The 23,612-nt window shown below is 39.5% G+C and overlaps 4 non-coding genes across 4 annotated transcripts; all 4 read right to left on the minus strand.

Annotated features, from left to right (window-relative positions):
- Positions 1–9,012: 9,012 nt before the first annotated feature.
- trnac-gca (transfer RNA cysteine (anticodon GCA)) lies at positions 9,013–9,084 on the minus strand. The gene has a single exon. It is a non-coding gene; the product is annotated as a tRNA-Cys (tRNA).
- Positions 9,085–11,523: 2,439 nt separating this feature from the next.
- On the minus strand, positions 11,524–11,595 carry trnac-gca (transfer RNA cysteine (anticodon GCA)). Its single transcript has one exon. It is a non-coding gene; the product is annotated as a tRNA-Cys (tRNA).
- A 2,451-nt stretch (positions 11,596–14,046) lies between these two features.
- trnas-gcu (transfer RNA serine (anticodon GCU)) lies at positions 14,047–14,118 on the minus strand. Its single transcript has one exon. It is a non-coding gene; the product is annotated as a tRNA-Cys (tRNA).
- Positions 14,119–16,568: 2,450 nt separating this feature from the next.
- Positions 16,569–16,640, minus strand: trnac-gca (transfer RNA cysteine (anticodon GCA)). The gene has a single exon. It is a non-coding gene; the product is annotated as a tRNA-Cys (tRNA).
- Between the last annotated feature and the right edge of the window lie 6,972 nt (positions 16,641–23,612).

Here is a 23,612-nt window from a genome sequence, read left to right on the forward strand (position 1 = left end):
TGGCGCCCCCGGTTTAACTTATATGTGATGGTGAGCTACTCGAGTCTGCCCCGGGACGGGAGAAAACACATCAGGAAACTCCACCACTAGCGTCTGAGCCTGACATTTCTGTGTTGTTGTCAGATTACCTGCAATCTATACTGACCCTGTTTTCGCCAACACTGAAAGATCAGGTCCCAGGTCTGTGACGTCATCTGCTTGTGCCACTAACAAAGCCTCCTATTGCAACCAGGGCTTCAAGAGGTTTACATGATAAATGTGCTTTTCTCTCCATCGCTCCGGCTGGCAGATCTCATAGTCCACCTTCCCAATCCGGTGTGTAACCTCAAAAGGTCCTTGCCACTTCACCAGAAGTTTAGAAGTTTCTGGGCAACATTAGATGCACTTTATCCCCTGGCTGAAATGTGCGTAACTGGGCTCCGTTGTTACATTGGGTCTCCTGTCTGCATTGAGCCTGCTGCAAATTGTCATGCGCCCACTTCCCCACAGATTCAAGATGTGTGCGCAGGTCCAACACATACCAGACTGTATTGGTCGAATTATCCAGGAGTGCACGTCACTAGTAATAAATCTGCGCAACATGCTTTTGAGGGTCTTAATAAAATGCTTCAGAAGACCATCAGTCTGGGGGTGGTAAACCGAGGTTATAATGGTCTTAATCACCAAAAGTTTACATGTTCCACAGACTAGCCGGGACATAAAGTTGGTTCCTTGGTTGGTCAGTATTTCCTTGGGGATCCCGACTGAGAGAAAACAACAGATTTAGCAGATGCAGATCGGAGGGGAATGGCCTCTGGCTAACATGTAGCGTAATCCAAAATGACCAATAGGTGCATGTATCCCGCCTCACTCCTCCCTAGCGGTCCAACTATATCTACTCCAATACGCTCAAACGGAGCTTCCACTAGTGGCAACGACACTAGTGGGGCTCGTGGGACAGCTCTAGGGCTGGCCTTTTGACACTCCCCGCAACGTTCGCAAAAACGGTCTTGTCCCTTCCCAAGTGACCAGACAGAGGAATAGCGTGAGCCAGCTGCAACAAATCCTACTTAAAGGTCTGAGGATGGGGTCATTTTTCAACACGATTTTGATTAATTTCAAAGTGAGGGTACGTGGCGGCACATCTGGGCTCAACCACCCAACTATTAACCACAGATGCTTGGTCAAAGAGCCTGCCCAGCACATCATCACGCCCTTGCTCGAGTTGGAAGTCACGGGAGCGAGCTAAAAAATCAGCTCCCATGGCTTCCAGCTCGGGATCGGGTCAGTCCTGAGCGGAGGCAGACAAGCCAGACCCCTGCACTGGCTCCACGGCCTCCCCCCCCAGACTCTTCACCAATCGCCCCCACCTGAAACTTCTCGGACTCCATTGCCAGCTCTCATTCTTAGCCCGGTGTTCCCATTTAGTTTTTTGGGGTTTAAATTTATGGCAATACCATGCCGGGTCGCGAAAGGGGAAGATCTCTTCAATTACTTCCTTTCTTAGCCAATAGGGAGGACGGGGCTGTCGCAGCAACCAACCAATCTGAACTGCTCGCGGTCCCGCCCCAGAACTACAGGCACTGGCAACCGAGGACACAAACCCAATTGCATTTGCGTCACCTGCTGGCCAATTTTTTATTTCACAAACATCTTGGGATAAGTGCGCACATCCCCATGAATACATTTGATATGCACCTGTCCTATTCTTTGCTTATGCCCTGTTGAGATTAAGCTCTTGTATTAGGGACTGACTACACCCTGAAACTAAGAGACCCTGGGTTTGTGTACCATCCACTGACACAGGAATAAGAAAACCCGTCTGCTGGCGTGACTGAGGGAATGGAACAGTCTTACCTGGTTGGATGAAGTCACATTCCATAGCGGGGCAATTCCGATCGATGTGGCCCACCTCCCAGCTTGTCCCAAACCTCAGTGGACTGGTTTCTCGCCATGCAACCCTCCAATACAACACTGTGACAGAAATATAATGGGTTTTGGTTGTAAATCTCCCTCCCGACCTGTGAGGGCGCTAAGCAGCGAAAGAGGAAGTCTTTGGACGGGCTGGCCTGACAGTTCTTTACCTGGGTAAATCTTTATAAATCTTTTCCTTCGCTTGGTTTAGAAAAACAAGGAACTGGAAGGACCGGGAGAGATCCCCATTGAATTGTATTGTTAAAAAAAGCACTGTTAGTAATTGTCTTTTGTTTTGTAAATTCACTAGACGGCTAACACGTCTCTGGAGCTGTCGCCTTGGGCCAGCACTACCCGGAACAACAACACCACAGTCACTGACTATTGTTATCACCCACCACGAGTACTACTGCACGCACCCGGACTGGTGACCGTGTTTAGTATTATTGTGAGGCGGATAACGTGTTATTATTATTTGGTTTGCAAACCATTATTATCGTTTCCTTCCGTGCTTTACACATTGATGTGTGTATTGCCGGAGGATTATTGATTGGTCGCCAGACCGGGAGTTTTTACAAATAAAAGACCCCTTTTCCACACCGGATTAGAGTTTCCTTTTGTGTGATTATTCCTGCACTGCATCACCTCTGCACCTGTTTCTACTCAGCAGCCACAAACACATACAGAGAAGCCTGAGACCAACCCTCCAATACGATGTACAGAGAAGCCTTCTGAGACCAGCCCTCCAATACAACACATACAGAGAAGCCTGAGACCAACCCTCCAATACAACACATACAGAGACACCTTCTGAGACCAACCCTCCAATACAACACATACAGAGAAGCTTGAGACCAACCCTCCAATACAACATACAGAGAAGCCTTCTGAGACCAACCCTCCAATACAACACATTATTATTTCTTAGCAGATGCCCTTATCCAGGGCGACTTACAATTGTTACAAGATAACACATTATTTTTACATACAATTACAGTATTTTTTACACATTTATTTTTACATACAATTACCCATTTATACAGTTAGGTTTTTACTGGAGCAATCTAGGTAAAGTACCTTGTTCAAGGGTACAGCAGCAGTGTCCCCCACCTGGGATTGAACCCATGCCTCTCCGCTCAAGAGTCCAGAGCCCTAACCACTACTCCACACTGCTGCCCATGGGGAGGAAGAGCTTCACACATACAGAGAAGCTTAAGACGAACCCTCCAATACAACACATACAGAGAAGCATCCTGAGACCAACCCTCCAATACATAAGAACATGAGGACATAAGAAAGTTTACAAACGAGAGGAGGCCATTCAGCCCATCTTGCTTGTTTGGTTGTACGTAGCTTATTGATCCCAGAATCTCATCAAACAGCTTTTTGAAGGATCCCAGGGTGTCAGCTTCAACAACATTACTGGGGAGTTGGTTCCAGACCCTCACAATTCTCTGTGTAAAAAAGTGCCTCCTATTTTCTGTTCTGAATGCCTCTTTATCTAATCTCCATTTGTGACCCCTGGTCCTTGTTTCTTTTTTCAGGTCAAAGAAGTCCCCTGGATCGACATTGTCTATACCTTTTAGGATTTTGAATGTTTGAATCAGATCGCCGCCTAGTCTTCTTTGTTCAAGACTGAATAGATTCAATTATTTTAGCCTGTCTGCATACGACATGCCTTTTAAACCCGGGATAATTCTGGTTGCTCTAATGCATTGTAAAGTTTTAACATTAGTTCCCTTGATTGAAATTCAATACTTCTCACAATATATGCAAGCATCTTGTTGGCCTTTTTTTATAGCTTCCCCACATTGTCTAGATGAAGACATTTCTGAGTCAACATAAACTCCTAGGTCTTTTTCATAGTTCCCTTCTTCAATTTCAGTATCTCCCATATGATATTTATAATGCACATTTTTATTTCCTGCATGCAATACTTTACACTTTTCTCTATTAAATTTAATTTGCCATGTGTCTGCCCAGTTCTAAATGCTGTCTAGATCATTTTGAATGACCTTTGCTGCTGCAACAGTGTTTGCCATTCCTCTTATTTTTGTGTTGTCTGCAAATTTAACAAGTTTGCTTACTATACCAGAATCTAAATCATTAATGTAGATTAGGAATAGCAGAGGACCTAATACTGATCCCTGTGGTACACCACTGGTTACCTCACTCCATTTTGAGGTTTCTCCTCTAATCAGTACTTTCTGTTTTCTAGATGTTAACCACTCTCTAATCCATGTGCATGCATTTCCTTAAATCCCTACTGCGTTCAGTTTGAGAATTAATCTTTTATGCGGGACTTTGTCAAAAGCTTTCTGGAAATCTAAATAAACCATATCGTATGTTTTGCAATTATCCATTTTCAATGTTGCATCCTCAAAAACGTCAAGCAGGTTAGTTAGACACGATCTCCCTTTCCTAAAACCATGCTGGCTGTCTCCCAGGATATTATTACCATATAGGTAATTTTCCATTTTGGATCTTATTATAGTTTCCATAAGTTAACATATAATAGAAGTCAGGCTTATTGGTCTGTAGTTACCTGGTTTGGTTTTGTCTCCCTTTTTGTGGATCGGTATTACGTTTGCTATTTTCCAGTCTGTCGGTACAACCCCTGTGTCAAGAGACTGTTACATGATCTTGATTAGCGGTTTGTAAATAACTTCTTTCATTTCTTTGAGTACTATTGGGAGGATCTCATCCGGCCCAGGGGATTTGTTTATTTTAAGATCTCCTAGTCCCTTTAACACTTCTGCCTCTGTTATGCTAAAGTTATTTAAAATTGGATAGGAACAGGTTGACATGTGGTGCATGTTGTCCATGCCCTCCTTTGTAAAAACCTATGAAAAGTAATCATTTAATATATTTGCTATTTTTTTTCTTCATCTATGATTTTGCCATTTGTGTCTCTTAGACATTTAACCTCTTCTTTGAATGTTCTCTTGCTGTTATAATATTGGAAAAACATTTTTGGAATTGGTTTTAGCCCCCTTAGCAATATTGATTTCTATCTCTCTCTTGGCCTTTCTAACTTCCTTTTTGACTTGTGTTTGCAGTTCCAAGTACTCTTTCTGTGTACTTTGTTTTTGGTCCCTTTTAAACGCTCTGTAAAGTGCCTTTTTTCACTGAATATTTTTTTTTAATTGATCTATTAAACCATTTTGGCCATTTTGTTTTAGATTTAGATTTGTCTACTTTTGGGATGTAATTGTTTTGCGCATCTAGTATTACATTTTTAAAAAACAGCCATCCTTTTTCTGTGGATGTTCTCTCTATTTTACTCCAATCTACTTCTGTTAGTCTTTGTTTCATGCCTTCATAGTTTGCTTTTCTAAAATTGTAAACCTTAGCTTCAGTCATTACTTTTGGGGTTTTAAAAAATACTTCAAATGAGACCATGTTGTGGTCTGAGTTTGACAATGGCTCGCTGACCTGTTTTAGTTATTCTGTCTTCATTATTTGAAAAGACTAAATCAAGGCATGCCTCCCTTCTAGTCGGTGCCTTGACAAATCATTTGTCATTTCCACCATTTCAATTTCGTCCGTCGTGCTCCCCACCGGGTTCTCCAATATTATACGGGGGAAATTGAAATCCCCCATTAGTATGGCTTCTCCTTTTCTACACGCATTTCGAATGTCATTGTATAACAGATTATTTTGCTCAGCATCTGAATTTGGCAGTCTATAGCATGCTCTTATTTTTATGCCCTTTGAATTTTTGTCCATTATTCTGACCCATATTGATTCTGCATTGTTTTCTTTGTCCTGATTTAACACCTGGGCTTCAAGACTATTTCTTAAGTATAGCGCTACCCCTCAACCTCTTCTGTCCTGCCTGTCTTTCCTATACAGTGTGTACCCACTAATATTATATTCGTCTCCATCACTCTCAGACAACCAAGTTTCTGTAACACCTATCACATTGTAGATGTACGACTCTGAACTTGAAATTAATTCATTTTCAAAGAAAGCCTATAACTCCTGGAATTATTGTTATAGAAGTACCAATTCCTTTGGAGCAAACTACAGTTACTGACAGGCTTGATAATTGAGGCAATACTAAATCTTTCAGTTAATTCTCTGAAAAAATAAATAAAAAATTGGTGTATGCTACAGCTGGTAGATGGTGTCAAGTATTAAAAAAGAAAATACTATTTGCAAAATAGTATTTACTAATTTCTATTGATAATATATTTCTGGCAACCTATTTTATGTTTGTATTTTCAATACATTTGGAGACCACTGTTGTCTTTTTAAATATTTTCTGTGACTATGTTGCCATCCTTGCCGTTCACTGTTAACCGAAAGGTTTGTGGTTTGAGCTCAAACAGGAACTCTTTTTTATATTAAACTGGCCAGCCAGATTGCCTTCCCAGGCGGCCTTCTCAAGAGAGGCCAAGCTTCTAATTTCTCTAGTTGTAAAGGGTGCGGTGGCCAAGTGGTAAGGTGTTTGGTCCTGTAAATTGAGGATCATGTCTTCAAACCCTGTCTGCAACTTGTTGCTGTCTTTGAATCACAATTTTTTGCTTCTAGCTGAAATAAAAAATGTTAACGTGCATTTTAATTTAGAAAAACAGGGGGCACTCGGATTTGAGCCGGGGAACCTCTTGATCTGCAGTCAAATGCTCTACCACTGAACTAAACCCCCGACTCACTAGCCTATTTCAGCTATGCCCTTTTCTGCCAAGCACAACCAACTGTGCCGAGCTGCAGTTTCAGAAATGCAACCTATCAATGGCTAGTTATTTTTTACCTTGTGTCCCGCAGCAATATTTTTCAACAAAACATTCAAGAAGTATTGTATAAGGTCCGTCAAGTAATAAAATAACACGTTGTTATACATGTATCTCTTTGAAAACACTAAGCGAAATAGATAATAATCAGAAAATGCTTAACGTTTTTTATTTCAAGAAATTAAACTAAATACAAAATATAGTGTTGAAAAAAAGAGAGAAGCCTTATGGTTTCTGAAGTACGTTATAACGTTCCCCAAAATGTTCTGAAAACAAGGACACCAAGTCCAAGATGCCACTGTAACACATTTTTGAGTGCATTTTGTTTTTATTGGAAGAGAGTCAAATACAGCCAAAAAATGCCTGGTCATGGGGGGAGCATCCCACTGAAAAACACTCGGTCCTTTAAAGGGTTTAGCAAAGGTTGGTTTGCTTGAGCTCACCCTAGAAAAGTGGTTGTTATTTTATTTTTTAATATATTAAATTGAAAGCCACAGCTTGCCTTGTCAGACGTCTTTGACAGATAATTTAAGAAGCGCCATGCTTTGCATTCTTATGACAGTCATCATTTTCATGTTACATATTCTTCATGGTAACAGTGAAGATGCTTTCCAAGTCAATTTCTATAAATATAAGGGGACACTCTGATATTCCCTTTTACATGTTATGTCCGAGATTGGTTAAATGTAATTTTTTATTAAATGTTTCCATTAAGATTCAACTCACAGCACAACAATTTGTTATCTTATGGTGCTGCTACAGTTGTATTGATTTAAAAACTACATACTATTAGCATGTGCCTTGTTTTATGGTTACTCCTTACTCAGCAATGCGACCATAGCTTCACTCTAATATGAACTCCATTGAATGTAAAACAAAGGCCCTGTCCACACTATGCCTTTAAACCGTATTAGTTGCGTTTAAGCCGGCTTAAAAGTGCTAAATACGGTTTGCGTCCACACTACGCAGCATTTAATACCGTACTCGAGACCACCTCAGGAGGTAGTCTCGAGTCCGGTTCTAATTAGATCGCATCAGGTAGTGCGGTTTGTCAGAAGTGTGGACGCTGTAATACCAAACTACATGTTTTGTGTATCCTCCAATATCCCAAAATGCTTTGTGGTATGTTTGGCGAAATACTCAGAGCAGGCGCCCGAAGGAGTTGCTATCACTGTACACTCCGCACTAGGTATTCATTTTTATGCTTCAAAAAATCTTTCAGGACATCTCTGTTAAACTAGTGGGGAAAATCGTATTTTTCTTGAATCGTACTTGTACTTGCTAGAACCAAAGTCATTGTATTTATCTTGCTCTTAACCGTATTATTACTTGTACTGTGATCCCTGAAATGTATTTTTGTTTACGACTGTAAGTCGCCCAGGATAAGGACGGCTGCTAAGAAAGAAATAAATAAATAATAATAATAATAATAATAATAAATAAATAAATAAATAAATAAATAAATAAATAAATAAACAAAAACACAGCGTTAAATTAGGCGACTGCAAAAATGAAATGCGAGTTAAAAGTAGGATCGGGAATGAACAAATTACGTAATTTGTCAGCTCTGTTTGAAATAAAATTAAGAGGACCAGAATTAGGCTCAGGCAAGATATGAAGGTAAAAACAAAGATTGTTTTGTAATTAACAGCTTTTTCTGAGTTTAAATATGAAACAGAATCAGCTCAATTTGTTTAAAGGGACTTCACCTGATTAAAAATAAAACCTGAAAACTTCAAGCCCTACTTGTGTGTGTGTTCGGATTTACTTTTTCCGCAATACTGGTAATATTTAATTTATGCAATATTTAATTTATGCAAACTGCAGTTACTGACAGGCTTGATAATTGAGGCAATACTGAATCTTTCAGTTAATTCTTATGAAAAAATAAATAAAAAATTGGTGTATGCTACAGCCGGTAGATGGTGTCAAGTATTAAAAAAAAAAATACTATTTGCAAAATAGTATTTACTAATTTCTATTGATAATATATTTCTGGCAACCTATTTTATGTTTGTATTTTAAATACATTTGGAGACCACTGTTGTCTTTTTAAATATTTTCCGTGACTATGTTGCCATCCTTGGCGTTCACTGTTAACCGAAAGGTTTGTGGTTTGAGCTCAAACAGGAACTCTTTTTTATATGAAACTGGCCAGCCAGATTGCCTTCCCAGGCGGCCTTCTCAAGAGAGGCCAAGCTTCTAATTTCTCCAGTTGTAAAGGGTGCGGTGGCCAAGTGGTAAGGTGTTTGGTCTCGTAACTTGAGGATCACGTCTTCAAACCCTGTCTGTAGCTTGTTGCTGTCTTTGAAACATTAATTTTTGCTTCTAGCGGAAATAAAAAATGTTAACGTGCATTTTGTATTTTAATTTAAAAAAAAAAAGGGGGCACTCGGATTTGAACCAGAGACCTCTTGATCTGCAGTCAAATGCTCTACCACTGAGCTATACCCCCGACTCACTAGCCTTTTCCAGCTATGCCCTTTTCTGCCAAGCACAACCAACGGTGCCGAGCTGCAGTTTCAGAAATGCAACCTATCAATGGCTAGTTATTTTTTACCTTGTGTCCCGCAGCAATATTTTTCAACAAAACATTCAAGAAGTATTGTATAAGGTCCGTCAAGTAATAGAATAACACGTTGTTATACATGTATCTCTTTGAAAACACTAAGCGAAATAGATAATAATCAGAAAATGCTTAACGTTTTTTATTTCAAGAAATTAAACTAAATACAAAATTTAGTGTTGAAAAAAAGAGAGAAGCCTTATGGTTTCTGAAGTACGTTATAACGTTCCCCAAAATGTTCTGAAAACAAGGACACCAAGTCCAAGATGCCACTGTAACACATTTTGGAGTGCATTTTGTTTTTATTGGAAGAGAGTCAAATACAGCCAAAAAATGCCTGGTCATGGGGGGAGCATCCCACTGAAAAACACTCGGTCCTTTAAAGGGTTTAGCAAAGGTTGGTTTGCTTGAGCTCACCCTAGAAAAGTGGTTGTTATTTTATTTTTTAATATATTAAATTGAAAGCCACAGCTTGCCTTGTCAGACGTCTTTGACAGATAATTTAAGAAGCGCCATGCTTTGCATTCTTATGACAGTCATCATTTTCATGTTACGTATTCTTCATGGTAACAGTGAAGATGCTTTCCAAGCCAATTTCTATAAATATAAGGGGACACTCTGATATTCCCTTTTACATGTTATGTCCGAGATTGGTTAAATGTAATTTTTTATTAAATGTTTCCATTAAGATTCAACTCACAGCACAACAATTTGTTATCTTATGGTGCTGCTACATTTGTATTGATTTAAAAACTACATACTATTAGCATGTACCTTGTTTTATGGTTACTCCTTACTCAGCAATGCGACCACAGCTTCACTCTAATATGAACTCCATTGAATGTAAAACAAAGGCCCTGTCCACACTATGCCTTTAAACCGTCTTAGTTGCGTTTAAGCCGGCTTAAAAGTGCTAAATACGGTTTGCGTCCACACTACGCAGCATTTAATACCGTACTCGAGACCACCTCAGGAGGTAGTCTCGAGTCCGGTTCTAATTAGATCGCATCAGGTAGTGCGGTTTGTCAGAAGTGTGGACGCTGTAATACCAAACTACATGTTTTGTGTATCCTCCAATATCCCAAAATGCTTTGTGGTATGTTTGGCGAAATACTCAGAGCAGGCGCCCGAAGGAGTTGCTATCACTGTACACTCCGCACTAGGTATTCATTTTTATGCTTCAAAAAATCTTTCAGGACATCTCTGTTAAACTAGTGGGGAAAATCGTATTTTTCTTGCATCGTACTTGTACTTGCTAGAACCAAAGTCATTGTATTTATCTTGCTCTTAACCGTATTATTACTTGTACTGTGATCCCTGAAATGTATTTTTGTTTACGACTGTAAGTCGCCCAGGATAAGGACGGCTGCTAAGAAATTAATAAATAAATAAATAAATAATAATAAATAAATAAATAAATAAACAAAAACACAGCGTTAAATTAGGCGACTGCAAAAATGAAATGCGAGTTAAAAGTAGGATCGGGAATGAACAAATTACGTAATTTGTCAGCTCTGTTTGAAATAAAATTAAGAGGACCAGAATTAGGCTCAGGCAAGATATGAAGGTAAAAACAAAGATTGTTTTGTAATTAACAGCTTTTTCTGAGTTTAAATATGAAACAGAATCAGCTCAATTTGTTTAAAGGGACTTCACCTGATTAAAAATAAAACCTGAAAACTTCAAGCCCTACTTGTGTGTGTGTTCGGATTTACTTTTTCCGCAATACTGGTAATATTTAATTTATGCAATATTTAATTTATGCAAACTGCAGTTACTGACAGGCTTGATAATTGAGGCAATACTGAATCTTTCAGTTAATTCTTATGAAAAAATAAATAAAAAATTGGTGTATGCTACAGCCGGTAGATGGTGTCAAGTATTAAAAAAAAAAATACTATTTGCAAAATAGTATTTACTAATTTCTATTGATAATATATTTCTGGCAACCTATTTTATGTTTGTATTTTAAATACATTTGGAGACCACTGTTGTCTTTTTAAATATTTTCCGTGACTATGTTGCCATCCTTGGCGTTCACTGTTAACCGAAAGGTTTGTGGTTTGAGCTCAAACAGGAACTCTTTTTTATATGAAACTGGCCAGCCAGATTGCCTTCCCAGGCGGCCTTCTCAAGAGAGGCCAAGCTTCTAATTTCTTCAGTTGTAAAGGGTGCGGTGGCCAAGTGGTAAGGTGTTTGGTCCCGTAACTTGAGGATCACGTCTTCAAACCCTGTCTGTAGCTTGTTGCTGTCTTTGAAACACTAATTTTTGCTTCTAGCTGAAATAAAAGATGTTAACGTGCATTTTGTATTTTAATTTAGAAAAAAAGGGGGCACTCGGATTTGAACCGGGGACCTCTTGATCTGCAGTCAAATGCTCTACCAATGAGCTATACCCCCGACTCACTAGCCTATTCCAGCTATGCCCTTTTCTGCCAAGCACAACCAACGGTACCGAGCTGCAGTTTCAGAAATGCAACCTATCAATGGCTAGTTATTTTTTACCTTGTGTCCCGCAGCAATATTTTTCAACAAAACATTCAAGAAGTATTGTATAAGGTCCGTCAAGTAATAGAATAACACGTTGTTATACATGTATCTCTTTGAAAACACTAAGCGAAATAGATAATAATCAGAAAATGCTTAACGTTTTTTATTTCAAGAAATTAAACTAAATAAAAAATATAGTGTTGAAAAAAAGAGAGAAGCTTTATGGTTTCTGAAGTACGTTATAACGTTCCCCAAAATGTTCTGAAAACAAGGACACCAAGTCCAAGATGCCACTGTAACACATTTTGGAGTGCATTTTGTTTTTATTGGAAGAGAGTCAAATACAGCCAAAAAATGCCTGGTCATGGGGGGAGCATCCCACTGAAAAACACTCGGTCCTTTAAAGGGTTTAGCAAAGTTGGTTTGCTTGAGCTCACCCTAGAAAAGTGGTTGTTATTTTATTTTTTAATATATTAAATTGAAAGCCACAGCTTGCCTTGTCAGACGTCTTTGACAGATAATTTAAGAAGCGCCATGCTTTGCATTCTTATGACAGTCATCATTTTCATGTTACGTATTCTTCATGGTAACAGTGAAGATGCTTTCCAAGTCAATTTCTATTAATATAAGGGGACACTCTGATATTCCTTTTTACATGTTATGTCCGAGATTGGTTAAATGTAATTTTTTATTAAATGTTTCCATTAAGATTCAACTCACAGCACAACAATTTGTTATCTTATGGTGCTGCTACAGTTGTATTGATTTAAAAACTACATACTATTAGCATGTGCCTTGTTTTATGGTTAGTCCTTACTCAGCAATGCGACCATAGCTTCACTCTAATATGAACTCCATTGAATGTAAAACAAAGGCCCTGTCCACACTATGCCTTTAAACCATATTAGTTGCGTTTAAGCCGGCTTAAAAGTGCTAAATACGCTTTGCGTCCACACTACGCAGCATTTAATACCGTACTCGAGACCACCTCAGGAGGTAGTCTCGAGTCCGGTTCTAATTAGAGCGCATCAGGTAGTGCGGTTTATCAGGTGTGTGGACGCTGTAATACCAAACTACATGTTTTGTGTATCCTCCAATATCCCAAAATGCTTTGTGGTATGTTTGGCGAAATACTCAGAGCAGGCGCCCGAAGGAGTTGCTATCACTGTACACTCCGCACTAGGTATTCATTTTTATGCTTCAAAAAATCTTTCAGGACATCTCTGTTAAACTAGTGGGGAAAATCGTATTTTTCTTGAATCGTACTTGTACTTGCTAGAACCAAAGTCATTGTATTTCTCTTGCTCTTAACCGTATTATTACTTGTACTGTGATCCTTGAAATGTATTTTTGTTTACGACTGTAAGTCGCCCAGGATAAGGGCGGCTGCAAAGAAAGAAAGAAATAAATAAATAAATAAATAAATAAATAAAAAATAATAATAATAAATAAACAAAAACACAGCGTTAAATTAGGCGACTGCAAAAATGAAATGCGAGTTAAAAGTAGGATCGGGAATGAACAAATTACGTAATTTGTCAGCTCTGTTTGAAATAAAATTAAGGGGACCAGAATTAGGCTCAGGCAAGATATGAAGGTAAAAACAAAGATTGTTTTGTAATTAAAAGCTTTTTCTGAGTTTAAATATGAAACAGAATCAGCTCAATTTGTTTAAAGGGACTTCTCGTGATTAAAAATAAAACCTGAAAACTTCAAGCCCTACTTGTGTGTGTGTTCGGATCTACTTTTTCCGCAATACTGGTAATATTTAATTTATGCAATATTTAATTTATGCAAACTGCAGTTACTGACAGGCTTGATAATTGAGGCAATACTGAATCTTTCAGTTAATTCTTATGAAAAAATAAATAAAAAATTGGTGTATGCTACAGCCGGTAGATGGTGTCAAGTATTAAAAAAAAAAATACTATTTGCAAAATAGTATTTACTAATTTCTATTGATAATATATTTCTGGCAACCTATTTTATGTTTGTATTTTAAATACATTTGGAGACCACTGTTGTCTTTTTAAATATTTTCCGTGACTATGTTGCCATCCTTGGCGTTCACTGTTAACCGAAAGGTTTGTGGTTTGAGCTCAAACAGGAACTCTTTTTTATATGAAACTGGCCAGCCAGATTGCCTTCCCAGGCGGCCTTCTCAAGAGAGGCCAAGTTTCTAATTTCTCCAGTTGTAAAGGGTGCGGTGGCCAAGTGGTAAGGTGTTTGGTCCCGTAAATTGAGGATCACGTCTTCAAACCCTGTCTGTAGCTTGTTGCTGTCTTTGAAACACTAATTTTTGCTTCTAGCTGAAATAAAAAATGTTAACGTGCATTTTGTATTTTAATTTAGAAAAAAAAAAGGGGGCACTCGGATTTGAACCAGGGACCTCTTGATCTGCAGTCAAATGCTCTACCACTGAGCTATACCCCCGACTCACTAGCCTGTTCCAGCTATGCCCTTTTCTGCCAAGCACAACCAACGGTGCCGAGCTGCAGTTTCAGAAATGCAACCTATCAATGGCTAGTTATTTTTTACCTTGTGTCCCGCAGCAATATTTTTCAACAAAACATTCAAGAAGTATTGTATAAGGTCCGTCAAGTAATAGAATAACACGTTGTTATACATGTATCTCTTTGAAAACACTAAGCGAAATAGATAATAATCAGAAAATGCTTAACGTTTTTTTATTCCAAGAAATTAAACTAAATACAAAATATAGTGTTGAAAAAAAGAGAGAAGCTTTATGGTTTCTGAAGTACGTTATAACGTTCCCCAAAATGTTCTGAAAACAAGGACACCAAGTCCAAGATGCCACTGTAACACATTTTTGAGTGCATTTTGTTTTTATTGGAAGAGAGTCAAATACAGCCAAAAAATGCCTGGTCATGGGGGGAGCATCCCACTGAAAAACACTTGGTCCTTTAAAGGGTTTAGCAAAGGTTGGTTTGCTTGAGCTCACCCTAGAAAAGTGGTTGTTATTTTATTTTTTAATATATTAAATTGAAAGCCACAGCTTGCCTTGACAGACGTCTTTGACAGATAATTTAAGAAGCGCCATGCTTTGCATTCTTATGACAGTCATCATTTTCATGTTACGTATTCTTCATGGTAACAGTGAAGATGCTTTCCAAGTCCATTTCTATAAATATAAGGGGACACTCTGATATTCCTTTTTACATGTTATGTCCGAGATTGGTTAAATGTAATTTTTTATTAAATGTTTCCATTAAGATTCAACTCACAGCACAACAATTTGTTATCTTATGGTGCTTCTACAGTTGTATTGATTTAAAAACTACATACTATTAGCATGTGCCTTGTTTTATGGTTAGTCCTTACTCAGCAATGCGACCATAGCTTCACTCTAATATGAACTCCATTGAATGTAAAACAAAGGCCCTGTCCACACTATGCCTTTAAACCATATTAGTTGCGTTTAAGCCGGCTTAAAAGTGCTAAATACGGTTTGCTTCCACACTACGCAGCATTTAATACCGTACTCGAGACCACCTCAGGAGGTAGTCTCGAGTCCGGTTCTAATTAGAGCGCATCAGGTAGTGCGGTTTATCAGGTGTGTGGACGCTGTAATACCAAACTACATGTTTTGTGTATCCTCCAATATCCCAAAATGCTTTGTGGTATGTTTGGCGAAATACTCAGAGCAGGCGCCCGAAGGAGTTGCTATCACTGTACACTCCGCACTAGGTATTCATTTTTATGCTTCAAAAAATCTTTCAGGACATCTCTGTTAAACTAGTGGGGAAAATCGTATTTTTCTTGAATCGTACTTGTACTTGCTAGAACCAAAGTCATTGTATTTATCTTGCTCTTAACCGTATTATTACTTGTACTGTGATCCCTGAAATGTATTTTTGTTTACGACTGTAAGTCGCCCAGGATAAGGACGGCTGCTAAGAAAGAAATAAATAAATAATAATAATAATAATAAATAAATAAATAAATAAATAAATAAACAAAAACACAGCGTTAAATTAGGCGACTGCAAAAATGAAATGCGAGTTAAAAGTAGGATCGGGAATGAACAAATTACGTAATTTGTCAGCTCTGTTTGAAATAAAATTAAGAGGACCAGAATCAGGCTCAGGCAAGATATGAAGGTAAAAACAAAGATTGTTTTGTAATTAACAGCTTTTTCTGAGTTTAAATATGAAACAGAATCAGCTCAATTTGTTTAAAGGGACTTCACCTGTTTAAAAATAAAACCTGAAAACTTCAAGCCCTACTTGTGTGTGTGTTTGGATTTACTTTTTCCGCAATACTAGTAATATTTAATTTAAGCAATAGTTAATTTATGCAAACTGCAGTTACTGACAGGCTTGGTAATTGAGGCAATACTGAATCTTTCAGTTAATTCTTATGAAAAAATAAATAAAAAATTGGTGTATGCTACAGCCGGTAGATGGTGTCAAGTATTTTTTTAAAAAATACTATTTGCAAAATAGTATTTACTAATTTCTATTGATAATATATTTCTGGCAACCTATTTTATGTTTGTATTTTAAATACATTTGGAGACCACTGTTGTCTTTTTAAATATTTTCCGTGACTATGTTGCCATCTTTGGCGTTCACTGTTAACCGAAAGGTTTGTGGTTTGAGCTCAAACAGGAACTCTTTTTTATATTAAACTGGCCAGCCAGATTGCCTTCCCAGGCGGCCTTCTCAAGAGAGGCCAAGCTTCTAATTTCTCCAGTTGTAAAGGGTGCGGTGGCCAAGTGGTAAGGTGTTTGGTCCCGTAAATTGAGGATCACGTCTTCAGACCCTGTCTGTAGCTTGTTGCTGTCTTTGAAACACTAATTTTTGCTTCTAGCTGAAATAAAAAATGTTAACGTGCATTTTGTATTTTAATTTAGAAAAAAAAGGGGGCACTCGGATTTGAACCGGGGACCTCTTGATCTGCAGTCAAATGCGCTACCACTGAGCTATACCCCCGACTCGCTAGCCTATTCCAGCTATGCCCTTTTCTGCCAAGCACAACCAACGGTGCCGAGCTGCAGTTTCAGAAATGCAACCTATCAATGGCTAGTTATTTTTTACCTTGTGTCCCGCAGCAATATTTTTCAACAAAACATTCAAGAAGTATTGTATAAGGTCCGTCAAGTATTAGAATAACACGTTGTTATACATGTATCTCTTTGAAAACACTAAGCGAAATAGATAATAATCAGAAAATGCTTAACGTTTTTTATTTCAAGAAATTAAACTAAATACAAAATTTAGTGTTGAAAAAAAGAGAGAAGCTTTATGGTTTCTGAAGTACGTTCCCCAAAATGTTCTGAAAACAAGGACACCAAGTCCAAGATGCCACTGTAACACATTTTGGAGTGCATTTTGTTTTTATTGGAAGAGAGTCAAATACAGCCAAAAAATGTCTGGTCATGGGGGGGAGCATCCCACTGAAAAACACTCGGTCCTTTGAAGGGTTTAGCAAAGGTTGGTTTGGTTGAGCTCACCCTAGAAAAGTGGTTGTTATTTTATTTTTTAATATATTAAATTGAAAGCCACAGCTTGCCTTGTCAGACGTCTTTGACAGATAATTTAAGAAGCGCCATGCTTTGCATTCTTATGACAGTCATCATTTTCATGTTACGTATTCTTCATGGTAACAGTGAAGATGCTTTCCAAGTCAATTTCTATAAATATAAGGGGACACTCTGATATTCCTTTTTACATGTTATGTCCGAGATTGGTTAATTGTAATTTTTTATTAAATGTTTCCATTAAGATTCAACTCACAGCACAACAATTTGTTATCTTATGGTGCTGCTACAGTTGTATTGATTTAAAAACTACATACTATTAGCATGTGCCTTGTTTTATGGTTACTCCTTACTCAGCAATGCGACCATAGCTTCACTCTAATGTGAACTCCATTGAATGTAAAACAAAGGCCCTGTCCACACTATGCCTTTAAACCGTATTAGTTGCGTTTAAGCCGGCTTAAAAGTGCTAAATACGGTTTGCGTCCACACTACGCAGCATTTAATACCGTACTCGAGACCACCTCAGGAGGTAGTCTCGAGTCCGGTTCTAATTAGATCGCATCAGGTAGTGCGGTTTATCAGAAGTGTGGATGCTGTAATACCAAACTACATGTTTTATGTATCCTCCAATATCCCAAAATGCTTTGTGGTATGTTTGGCGAAATACTCAGAGCAGGCGCCCGAAGGAGTTGCTATCACTGTACACTCCGCACTAGGTATTCATTTTTATGCTTCAAAAAATCTTTCAGGACATCTCTGTTAAACTAGTGGGGAAAATCGTATTTTTCTTGAATCGTACTTGTACTTGCTAGAACCAAAGTCATTGTATTGGTTGGTGCTTATCTTGGCGAGAGCCGAGTTCAAATCAGCATGAAGTTTTAACATCTACTCTCGTGTAATGGAAATCATGAAGATCTGGATACGTCCAGTGACTGCTGTGAATAGTGCAGCTGGCAACAAGGGAAAGACCTTGTGACAGCCTGGAGAGACAGCTGACAGGAGGAAAGAGACCCCATTGGGGCTGGTAAGGGTTAGCTACCCTTGTCGGCAGTATCCAGCTCTGTGTTTACAGGATGCTGGAGACACCCGCCCAAGGCTTCTAAGAAATTAAAGAGAAAAATACCCCTAGAGTCTGCGAGAGCGGGGGCGTAAGATGACTCAACGTTGGACAACACGGTTAACGACTTAGGAACGGAAACGGATATGAGTATGGAGAGTACTTCACAAAAGACTAGTTCAAGATCTGCAGTTAACAAAGACATGGAACTCCAGGTTTGTGTCTGCGGCTGGAGCAAGGCGACAACGGTCAGGGGTTTGAAGATTCATCAAGGGAGAATGAAATGCTTGAGGGAGAAGGGACAAGGGCCTCGCATTGATCAGTACTTCTTACGAAGTCAGTCAAGTCAGTCGAATGAAATCCAGCGACAGGAAGCAAACCACAGTTCGCAGGATATCAGCACCCCTGTCATAGATGTGAGGAGGACTTGCATGGACACAGTTAGTGATGAACCTAATGATCCTTGTGAACCCGGTCAGACAAACCAGCATAAGAGAGAAAAGAACCTCAACGGGCACAAGCCTGGAGTTAAATGGCCAAGAGCTTGTGAGAAAACTGCATGGGACACAGTAAACACAGATCTCTGCGTTGCATTGGAAAGATTAAGTGGAACAGTTGAAAAGAAGCTGGATAAATTTGGGGACATCATCTACGCATATGGAAGTGAGAGGTTTGGAGTTGAAAAAAGGAAGGAAAAAGTAGAAACTATTCCTGGAAAGTCTAGACGGCAGCAGGAGATTGAACGCTTAGTTAGAGAAAGGAGACAGCTGAGGAACCAATGGAGAAGAGCAGAACAAAGTCAGAAGGAGGGACTCAATCTCTTACAAAAGGTCATAAAAGATAAGCTTGCAACATTGCGCAGAGCTGAGCGCCTACGGAAACGCTACAAAAAGAAGGAGCGTGCAAGAGCTAACTTTTATAAAGACCCATTCAAATTTGTAAAGAAGTTATTCACCAGTGAGAAGAATGGCACACTAAAAGCATCTAAGGTTGAGCTGGAGAGATATTTGGAGGAAACACATACAGATTCAAAAAGGCAGGAGCCTATGTCAATTCCGTCAGACATCCCACCTATCAATCCACCAGAATACCAAATGGAGGACTGTGCACCTAAGTGGAAAGAAATAGAGCAAGCTGTGAAAAAAGCAAGGGCTTCATCATCTCCAGGGCCTAATGGAGTTCCGTACAGAGTGTACAAGAGTGCTTCAGGAGTTCTACGAATTCTGTGGAAATTGATGAAAGTGGCATGGGAAAAACAGGTTGTACCAAGAGCATGGCGCCGAGCAGGTGGAGTCTTTATACCTAAAGAAAAAGATTCTACAAGCATCAGTCAGTTTCGTCCCATTTCCCTATTAAACGTAGAAGGCAAGATTTTCTTCAGCATTATTGCTCAGAGATTGTCAGCTTACCTATTAAAGAACTGCTTCATTGACACTTCGATACAAAAAGCGGGCATTCCAGGTTTCCCAGGTTGCTTAGAACACATCAATGTGATCTGGCAACAAATTCAATCAGCTAAAAAGGAGAGGAAGGAGCTCCATGTGACATTCCTGGATTTGGCTAATGCATATGGTTCAGTGCCACATGAACTACTTTGGGCAGCATTTGATTTTTTCAGTGTACCGATGACAATAACAAATTTAGTGAAAGCCTATTTTGGAGATTTGCAATTCAGTTTTTCAACTTCAGAATTCAGCACTACATGGCAATGCCTAGAGGTTGGAATAATGGCAGGATGCACCATTTCTCCACTGGCTTTTACCATGGCAATGGAAGTAATCATTAGGGCATCAAAATGGGTAGTAGGAGGAGAGCGCTTGGCTTCTGGAATGCGACTACCACCAATTCAAGCATATATGGATGACATGACAACCATGACTACAACAGTAGCCTGCACTAATCGATTATTGGGCAAATTAACCAATAACATTGAATGGGCACGAATGCAATTCAAGCCCACTAAATCAAGGAGCATCTCTATAATTAAAGGCAAAGTAGTAGATAAAACATTCTTCATTAATGGTGAGGCAATACCAACAGTGTCTGAGAAGCCAGTGAAGAGTCTTGGGAGATGGTACGACGGGGATCTAAAGGACACAGTTCGTGTGGGAGAAGTTAGACAACAAGCAGTGGAAGGGTTGAAGAGCATAGACAGCTGCGCTCTACCAGGTAAACTAAAACTCTGGTGCTTTCAGTTTGGTCTACTGCCGAGGTTGCTGTGGCCACTGACTGTGTACGAGGTTTCTTTGACAACAGTAGAGAAGCTGGAAGCTTTAATCAGTTCATACATCAGGAAATGGTTGGGAGTTCCACGCTGCCTCAGCAGAGTGGGACTTTATGGTAAAGGAATACTGCAGCTACCAGTCTCTGCTCTAACCGAGGAGTTTAAGTGCGCCAAGGTCAGACTGGAAATGACATTAGTAGAGTCACGCGATAAATGCGTAAGGGAGGCAGCACCTGTGTTGAAAACTGGAAGAAAGTGGGCGGCAAAGAAAGCTGTGGAAGATGCAAAGGCTGCCCTTCGAATTGGTGATATCATGGGGCAAGTTCAGCATGGAAGAGGGGGTCTTGGTTTCAGTTCAACTCCTCCTACATGGCACAAGGCGGCCCCAGCTCAAAGGAGGAAGCTGGTAGTCAACGAGGTGCAAAAGCAGGAGGAGAGGATGAGGTGTATAAAGGCCATTTCCCAGGCCAAACAGGGAGAATGGATGAGATGGGAGAGTGTGGAACAACGCAAGATTGGCTGGCAAGACCTATGGTCAATGGAACAGAGCAGGATCAGTTTCCTCATCAGGTCAACATATGATGTTCTCCCATCACCACAGAACCTAAACCTCTGGGTAGGAGAGGATCCCTCATGTCCTTTGTGTTCATCACCTGCAACATTAAGGCACATTTTGACAGGATGTAAGGTGGCTCTTAGCCAAGGACGGTTTACTTGGCGCCATGACCAGGTGCTGCGATGTTTGGCCTTAGCATTGGAAGACAAGCGTAACATGACCAATAAGTTGCCACCTGTTCCATCAAAACATTACACACAAAAGACAACATTCCTCCGCCCAGGAGAGCAACCACCAAGAAAAGGTGTTAAAACCAATCCTCGCCCAGGACAACTGGAAGCTGCTAGAGACTGGAATATGCTGGCAGATGTTGGTCAACGGCTTATTTTTCCACCTGAGATTGCCACCACTAACCTTCGACCAGATATTGTCTTGTGGTCTGGATCAGCACGCCTTGTTCACCTGGTAGAGTTAACAGTGCCATGGGAGGATGCTGTAGATGAGGCGTATGAGAGGAAGAAACTGCGGTATGCTCAACTAGCCACTGAAGCGGAACAGCGAGGATGGAGAGTTCGGGTTTACCCAGTGGAAGTGGGTTGTCGAGGATTTGTGGCACACTCTACAACCCGGTTTCTCAGAGACGTCGGATTCAGTGGCCAAGAGTTGCGTCGCACAGTGAAGAACTTATCTGAAGCAGCAGAGAGGAGCAGCAACTGGCTGTGGTTGAGACGGAAAGATTCTGGCTGGGGACAGGTAAGTAAGCTGGGCTGAGTTGAGTGGGGGACGGAGGGGGGTGATGCTGGGACGCCAGAATCACCGTCGAGCCCTCTTGAGGTGTCGTGGGCTAGTCGACGAAACACTGAGGATGGAAGGTGCCCACTTGAAAACCCCAGAGATGTACCCTACTTAGCTCAATCCAGACAGTTGTCATGCTGATGCGCTGGGGAGGCCGCACTTTGGTTGATCCCCGGAGCCAGCATCGCAGCCGTTGTGTGTGCTGATGCGCCAGGGAGGCAAAATAAGCTGATCCCTGGAGCCAGCATTACACTTCAGCCATTAACACCAGACAGAAGGATATCTACATCATCATATGGAAGGAAACGTAAATGGATGGAGACACATATGGATCAAATTAGTTTACTGTAAAGCTACGTCTTAGTTGGTGCTTATCTTGGCGAGAGCCGAGTTCAAATCAGCATGAAGTTTTAACATCTACTCTCGTGTAATGGAAATCATCTTGCTCGACCGTATTATTACTTGTACTGTGATCCTTGAAATGTATTTTTGTTTACGACTGTAAGTCGCGCAGGATAAGGACGGCTGCTAAGAAATAAATAAATAAATAAATAAATAAATAAATAAATAAATAAAAATAATAATAATAATAATAATAATAATAATAATAATAATAATAATAAATAAATAAATAAACAAACAAAAACACAGCGTTAAATTAGGCGACTGCAAAAATGAAATGTGAGTTAAAAGTAGGATCGGGAATGAACAAATTACGTAATTTGTCAGCTCTGTTTGAAATAAAATTAAGAGGACCAGAATTAGGCTCAGGCAAGATATGAAGGTAAAAACAAAGATTGTTTTGTAATTAACAGCTTTTTCTGAGTTTAAATATGAAACAGAATCAGCTCAATTTGTTTAAAGGGACTTCACCTGATTAAAAATAAAACCTGAAAACTTCAAGCCCTACTTGTGTGTGTGTTCGGATTTACTTTTTCCGCAATACTGGTAATATTTAATTCATGCAATAGTTAATTTATGCAAACTGCAGTTACTGACAGGCTTGGTAATTGAGGCAATACTGAATCTTTCAGTTAATTCTTATGAAAAAATAAATAAAAAATTGGTGTATGCTACAGCCGGTAGATGGTGTCAAGTATTTTTAAAAAAAATACTATTTGCAAAATAGTATTTACTAATTTCTATTGATAATATATTTCTGGCAACCTATTTTATGTTTGTATTTTAAATACATTTGGAGACCACTGTTGTCTTTTTAAATATTTTCCGTGACTATGTTGCCATCCTTGGCGTTCACTGTTAACCGAAAGGTTTGTGGTTTGAGCTCAAACAGGAACTCTTTTTTATATGAAACTGGCCAGCCAGATTGCCTTCCCAGGCGGCCTTCTCAAGAGAGGCCAAGTTTCTAATTTCTCCAGTTGTAAAGGGTGCGGTGGCCAAGTGGTAAGGTGTTTGGTCCCGTAAATTGAGGATCACGTCTTCAAACCCTGTCTGTAGCTTGTTGCTGTCTTTGAAACACTAATTTTTGCTTCTAGCTGAAATAAAAAATGTTAACGTGCATTTTGTATTTTAATTTAGAAAAAAAAAGGGGGCACTCGGATTTGAACCAGGGACCTCTGTATCTGCAGTCAAATGCTCTACCACTGAGCTATACCCCAGACTCACTAGCCTTTTCCAGCTATGCCCTTTTCTGCCAAGCACAACCAACGGTGCCGAGCTGCAGTTTCAGAAATGCAACCTATCAATGGCTAGTTATTTTTTACCTTGTGTCCCGCAGCAATATTTTTCAACAAAACATTCAAGAAGTATTGTATAAGGTCCGTCAAGT

This window comes from Acipenser ruthenus, chromosome 23 (assembly GCF_902713425.1).
Source record: "Acipenser ruthenus chromosome 23, fAciRut3.2 maternal haplotype, whole genome shotgun sequence".
Classification (NCBI taxonomy): domain Eukaryota; kingdom Metazoa; phylum Chordata; class Actinopteri; order Acipenseriformes; family Acipenseridae; genus Acipenser; species Acipenser ruthenus.